Below are 7559 nucleotides of genomic sequence, written 5' to 3'. Positions count from 1 at the left end.
TTGCAGTTTACTGGATAAGAGTTAGATATCTCAGGGCAAGTTCAAGAAAGTAAACTTAGAATGCTCATTACAGGCATATATGGCAGACTACACTACATAATAGAAGAAAGAAGGTGGGTTGTGGTTTAAGAAGGAACTAGAGTACATACTTAGAATAACAGCTGAGTCACTTGCATATACAAGAATTTACAATGGCCTAGAAAGAGGGTGGGTTATACAATAGACTAGAACTGTAACTATGGTTAAGGTTTCAAGCCCTTGCACCTGGCTTCTAAGAATAAGCTGACTTTAGATAGGGCTGATTTTTTATCTCAGTTGTAAAGACTGCCTGGTTCTTGTCAGTTTTCATGTACACATTTTTCTGCTTTGTATAAAGAGTCATTATGCATCAAATGACCGTAAAGTATCTTTGCTGATGTATTACATAACTTCCTTGTTTTCTTCTGTAATGACTACATAAGTCTGATGCTCACTTTGAAAGATTATACTCAGATTAGCACTCTCTTGTGTTCATGTCTGTTTGTCACTTGCCGACTCCTTGCCTACCTGAGTACCAGAACTGAGTCTCCCCGGGTTGAGGGACACTGACCGGAGACACTGCCCATGGCAGCACAGGATATACATTACTGTTCCAAAATGAAGAAAGAATAGGATTGTGAGGAAAATACTGGACTAAATCAAGAGGAAAAAACCAGCTGGGCAAAGTCTAAACTCTGCATCTCCATGTCTGAGGTCAAAATGCTCTTCAGATCTCCAACTCCTTTCAGCTTGGTTGACTGCAACACACTTCTCTCTCTTGAGCGGACTCCACACAGTTAGTAGCTTCCTTGACAGGTATCCCATGACTCTGGCATTTCCAANATCTTGGGGTCTCCAAGGCAATCCAAGTGTCAACTTCACAGCTTCACACAATGACCTTTAAGCTTTGCACAGTGGCCTCTCTGGGCCTCCATGCAGGTATACTCCTGCTATATGCCTGGCCTCGGTGACTTTCTTTAGTCATAAAGTGAGATAGCATAAGCCCTTTCTTTTATTCTTGACCCTAAAGCCAGAAAGAGGTGGCCGAAGCTGCCAAGTTCTGTGCTTCCCTTGTTCTTTGCATCTCTGCTTTCTTAATCCAAAGTCCCAAATTCTAGCTCTCTGTATTTAATAATTTCCTTCACTGCCTAAGCTTAGATATCCTGGAAATTGTTCTTTAGACTGACCTTGACCTCAGGGATCTGCCTGCCTCTGTCCCCTGAGTGTTCAGATTAAATCTCTATGCTACCATACATGGGCCTATGCTTTTCTTCAATTACTTTTCACAAGACAGAAGCTTAGCTGGGTGGGATCTTGCTGTCACTGAGGCCTACAGGCCCTTAATTCANTCTATATCTTTAATCTGTTTGACTCCTTCAGGACAGGATTTAACTCCATTCTACTTCCTGGTGCCCCTTTAACCCTTGTATATTTTCCTTGCCAAGCTTGCTCTCTTTCTTCAAAACTCTCTTCATAAGAGTGAACCACAAAATAGAGTCTAAGCTAGACTGTTTTGTAATTTCCTTTCACAATACAATTAATCTAAATCTCTTTTTCTTAGCCTCAAATTCTTCAGGCAAGGTCAAAATCAGCCACATTCTTCACCAAAATATCACAAGAAAAATCTCTTGATAACATTATAATGTTATCTCCTCCAAAACCTCTTGAGCCAGTCCTGAATAATTTGAGTCAACTTCAGCACCACTGTCTCTGTGCATCTACTAGTATGGCCCATTAAGCCCCACTTAAAACAGTTCACTGCTTTCTTAATCCAAAGTCCCAAATTCCACTTTCCTCCAAACAAAAGCATGGTCATGCTTATCACTGCAAAACCACAGTGTGTTATACCAACTCTCTTCTTAGAGTTTTATTGCTATGAAGAGACAACATGACCAGACCAACTCATAAAACAAAACATTATTTTTTCAATTTTTTATTAGATATTTTCTTCATTTACATTTAAAATGCTATCCCAAAAGTCCCCAATACCCTCCTCCTGCCCTGCTCCCCTACCCAACAACTCCCACTTCTTGGCCCTGGAGTTCCCCTGTACTGGGGCATATAAAGTATGCCAGCAAGATTTTGCTGAAAGGACCCTGATATAGTTGTCTCTGGTGAGGCTATGTCCATGCCTGGCAAATACAGAAATGGATGCTCATAGTCAAAACATTATTTTATATTCAGTTTGTTTGTTTGTTTGTGTGTTTTGCCCTCTTGTACATGTATGTGTACCCTCTGTATAACTAGTGCATTTGGAGATATGAGAGGGTGTTAGGTACATTTCCCTGGAATTACAGTTGGTTTTTACCCAACATCTGAAGGCTAGGAACTGAACCCAGGTCCTCTTCAAGAGCAACAAGGGCTTTCAACCTCTGAATAACCTGTCAAGCACCCAAAATAAAACATTTAATTGAGGCTCACTCATAATCTCAGAGGTTTAGTCCATTATTGTCATGGCCAGAAGTGTCAAGCAGTCAGACATGGCACTGGAGGGGACAAAAGTTCAAAAAAATTTTGATACATAGTTAGCAGAATGAGATGTGTACCATACTGGTGTACCATGAGCATGTATGAGCTTAAACCTCACTGTAACTTTAATTTTTACAAAATCCATTTTTAAAGATGGTTCTTAAATGCTTTAACATACCTTTTAACCCATCACCCACCATAAGTAGTGGAAAGAAAGGATATGGTGGAAGTGGACCTGTTGGAAATGGTTCCTTGGAGCAACTCCTGGCAGTTTTGTCTGGAAATTGGCAGTTCATTCACAAGTCAGCAGCAGCAGCTCGATCCACTTGCAAACATTTCATTGCTATATCAGCAGTCTAGTTCACTAGTGTCAGGATAGCAAACACTAATAGGCAATGGTAGCACTGCCTATCAGAGACAGCCAGCCCTCAGCCTCAGTTCCAGTCAGCAGGAGAAACCAGCAGAAACACTAGAAGTTCTTGGCTGTACCTGTCTCAGGGAAGCAAAGATCAAGAAAGACTCCAGGCCCACAAGTGTTGCACTGCTAGTTCTATAAGCAAGCCTAGCTCACTCTCCAATGAGTTGTATTTATATTACCTCCAAACATCATATGTCCTCCACAGGTCTAGCATCAGCACTTGTATCTGTCTCAGCTGACATCACCCAATCAGCCCAAGTTCCTGGAAGCAGTGACAAGAAACTGCAGCACACCACCCAACGTTTTGTGTTTGTGTGTGTGTGTGTGTGTGTGTGTGTGTGTGTTTCTATGGAATCCCAACAAAGGCAGCTCAACTACACAATGTAGGGAGGGCCAATACATGCCTGTCTTAGGAACTCTGTTTCATGTCACTATGAGAAGTATGACAACAACACTAACACTCGTCCTGAGACAAGGATGAAGAATCACTGATGATGCTTCTGATCATTTTGCTCCCCTCCAGTCATAAAAAAGATTTCAAAGTCAGCAGTTCCATCTTCCTATTCTTTATAACCACGAGAATGAAATTCTTCAGGAAAAAAAGGACTTCTCAGCATGGTGGCTTGAGTAGAAAACTAGAGCCTCCATGTGTTACCTGAAAGCTATAGGCCTATGCATTGCCCCAGGCTCCCATTTCTACCACATTGTCTGGGACACTGGAGGAAGATCAGTCTATCTGTCAGCTAAGAGTAATCCAACTTGGGGATCAGTAGTCAGAGTTAGTCTGTGGATTCTCAAAGCCTTGAGTCTCTGTATAACTGGACAGGGGACACAGATTTGACAGGCTAATAGGTTGGTAATCATGATGATAATCATGACAGAATAAAAAAAAAAGAAACTCACCATGTGAAAAGACAACAGTGGCGCTGCTAACAATTGTAACATCTTACCATGTTCTTCTTACTCTTCTCTCTGAAAGTAACTCATTCAGATCTGCAGCAGTCTGTGTGGGGCATTGTGGTTCCTCCATTCCAGGCAAGGAAACTGAGTGTGGAGTTAGTAATATGACATTTCTACAGACACCAATTTGCATTCTAGGACATAACAGCATGTGGTGACATAAGTAAATATTTAACAACTAACTCTCCAGAAGAATAGAAACATGAGAGAGTAAAGGCAAGCCTATCTTACAAGCCAGTTGGAAAATCCTGCTGCTGAGCCCATGTATCACCTACATGCCTGAAAGCTGAGAGTGTTGTACACAAATTCATTGAGAAGGTTCCTAGTTATGATCCTCATTGATGTGAAAAAATAGCTGACAAGTACCACTCAAAGAAATAAAATATTTATTGAGAGTCATAGTTGAGGGTTGTGGTTATGGAACAGGAATGTCTCTCAGAAACATATTTGAATACATGGTCCCCACTTAGGCAAAATCTTTGAAAAGGATTGGGTGTGTGGTTGTTGAAGGAAGTCTGTGCCTGGAAAAGCAGGGCATGGAGAGTGTCATTTCAGAAGTCCAAATCATACCCAGTTTTCTCCCTTTGTCTCTACCTTATACTTTGAGATCAGATGTAAGATCTCAGCTACTTCTTAGGCACCATGCTTGCCTGCCTGGTGTCAAGGCTCTTGCTATGATGGTCATGGACCCACACTCTGAAATTACAAGTCACCATTAAATACATTCTTCTGTAAGTTATCTTGGTGTCATGGTATCTCTTTATATCATAAAAGGTGTCTGTCTTAGTCAGGGTTTCTATTTCTGCACAAACATCAAGACCAAGAAGCAAGTTGGGAAGAAAAGTGTTTATTCAGCTTACACTTCCATACTGCTGTTCATCACCAAGGGAAGTCAGGACTGGAATTGAAACAAGTCAGAACAGTGAATGGATCTTCTAGCTCAAAGTTCCAAAGTCCTTCCACAGTCCTCCCCAAAACATGGTCAGGATGTCACAGGAATACCCCATTTCTGGTACCAAGATCTGTATTAGTGAGGGTTCTCTAGAGTCACAGAACTTATGGATAGTCTCTATATAATAAAGGAATTTATTAATGACTTACAGTCTGCAGTCCAATTCCCAACAATGGTTCAGTAGTAGCTATGAATGGAAGTCCAAGGATCTAGGAGTTGTTCAGTCCCACACGGCAAGCAGGCGAAAGAGCAAGAGAGCGACTCTCTTTTTCCTATGTCCTTATATGGTCTCCAGCATAAGGTGTAGCCCAGATTAAAGGTGTGTGCCACCACACATTTAATTGCAGATGACCTTGAACTCAGAGATCTCCCTGTATTAATCTTCTGGAATCCATAGCCACTATGACTCAAGGTGTCCATACCAAGATCCAGGTCAGAAATTCCTATCTCCCAGCCTCCAGAATAGGGTCATTGGTGAGTCTTCCAATTCTGGATAGTAGTTCATCCCAAATATAGTCAAGTTGACAACCAGGAATAGCCACTACGGTGTCTGAGATGAGGACTTAGTACAGATGACAGACAAGCCATGCAACAGGAGTGTGAGTCAGTCAGTCACATTATATTCTCAGCCAGAAAGCAGACTGACCAATTCTAATACTCAATACACATTCTTCTTCTCAGACTGTCTGGAACCCTAGTCCTTGGATGATGTGGTAGTTTAATTATGATGTCCCCATAGCCTCAAGAATTTGACTACTTTGCCTGTTATTAACATTATTTGGGTAGTTTTTGGAGGTGTTGCTTTGATGGAAGAACTGTTTCACTAGGGGCAGGCATTGCAGTTTCCATGTCGATCATCATTGTTATTGTACAGACATTGCTACCTGACTGAGATTCAAGATGCCAGCCCTTAGCATCCCGGTCTAGTTGCCATGAGTCCACTCTGTCATCACTGTCTTTTATCTCTCTGGAACAGATGGTGACACCCACAATCAGGATGGATCACCACTCATCAGTTAAACATTTCAGGAAAAGTCTCATGAACTCCCCCAGAGATGTTTTTCTACAGTGATTCTGAATGCAGTCAAGTCAACAGTGAAGATGGCCATGACCAGCCATGAAAGATCCGATGGGGCAGTTGTCTGCAGAGAATGTCATCTTATGTCCTAAAATGTTCAAACCCAGTCCTGTTGGAGAACATTCCTTCATGAAAGGATATGTTCACATTATTTCCCTTTTTTGGTATTGACTGTCATCTTTCATGAGTATCCCATGCACATTACAAGATACCTGAATATGATTCATGAAAACTCTTCAAGTTCAACAGTACCCACCCCAACTGCCTCCCACTCTGTGTGATTTTTAAAACTCAACTTGTTCTAATTTTTGCTGGCCATCTAGCATGGTTGTAGGGCCATGCATAGGATCTTGACAACAAGTAGCCACTCCACTGAAGAAATCTGACTCTTTCCCTCTATAACCTATCAATTGTCTAGAGCAGATCAGTTAAGGGTAGGGAATCAAGGGACCACGGTGGATTATTGACTAAGTCTTGTGCAGGCAACCACAGCTGCTGTGAGATATGAGTACAGAGTCCTGTAGTGTCCAAAATAAATTTCTTTGTCTTAGTCTTCTACAACCTCTGGCTATTACAGTCTTTCTCTATAATAGTCCCTCAGTTTTGGTAGAGAGTGAGAAAAATCTATCACTTGTGATTGAGCACTCAATAGACACTTCTCTGTACTATGACTAGTAGATTTTCTGTGGTAACCAGCAACCACTGTACAAAGAAACTCCTCTGAGGAGGTCTGGGAGCTGCACTTAGCTACAGGCATAGAGAGCCAAGAGGGCAGTTTCACACATGTCAGATTAGCACAATAACTGTAGTAGATTAACCTCTGAGCCTATGAACTTTCATCCATTGACTTTTAAGATGATGGTCTACATCTCATGTCCCATACTCATTTGCTCCAGTTTTTCAATTGTGTTCTGTAGACATCCATGAACATAACCAACCCTCCAACAGAATTACCATGCCTTCCAGTCAAGTCTGCTTGACAGGCTGAAAAAGTCTGAAAGTACTCACTAGGAAAAGAGTTTCAAGGAAACTCACCTCCTGGAGCTTTGATGTTCTCATTCACCCATATACTCATACCCTATTTCCGAGTTAGTCTGGTGTATGGAAAAATTCTGTTATAGTTAAGTCTCCCCAGTGTTCCAAGGTCCTAGAAGCCCCTGAACTTAGAATCCTGTAAGAATGGAGTAAGGAAGTTAACCTATTCAGTAACTAATTAAGCATTACAAAAGAAGGAGCCAGTGGCTTAGAGCTGGTCTACAAGGTGTTTACTAAGGACAGTAGCAAATTGCACCCAAACAAGGAATACCATGAAAGAGCCAGAGAATCCCACTGAGATAGAAATCTTCAGTACAGGCTACATTACATATTAGAAGCAAGTTGATGAATTCTTCTGACAAATGGAGATTCTCCAGTTACTTAAAAAGTTACATTCATATAAGAATTTAGCAAGGCCTAAGAGATAGGGGAGTTGTGATATTGCGTTATTCATGAGGTCTGCTGAGAGCAGAACCCCCTGGTGTTAGCTTTTACAAGGTTCAAAGGTATAGCTCTAGAGTGTGAAATCCTTGCCTGTCACTAAACTGACTCTAGGCAGGACTGCTTTACCTTTATTGTAAACATCTACCTGGTTCCTNTNAATCCTTTTGAAGTCATTNNTTTNNTNT

Source organism: Mus caroli, chromosome 4 (genome assembly GCF_900094665.2).
Source record: "Mus caroli chromosome 4, CAROLI_EIJ_v1.1, whole genome shotgun sequence".
Taxonomy (NCBI): Eukaryota; Metazoa; Chordata; class Mammalia; order Rodentia; family Muridae; genus Mus; species Mus caroli.
This window is presented reverse-complemented; position numbering follows the sequence as displayed.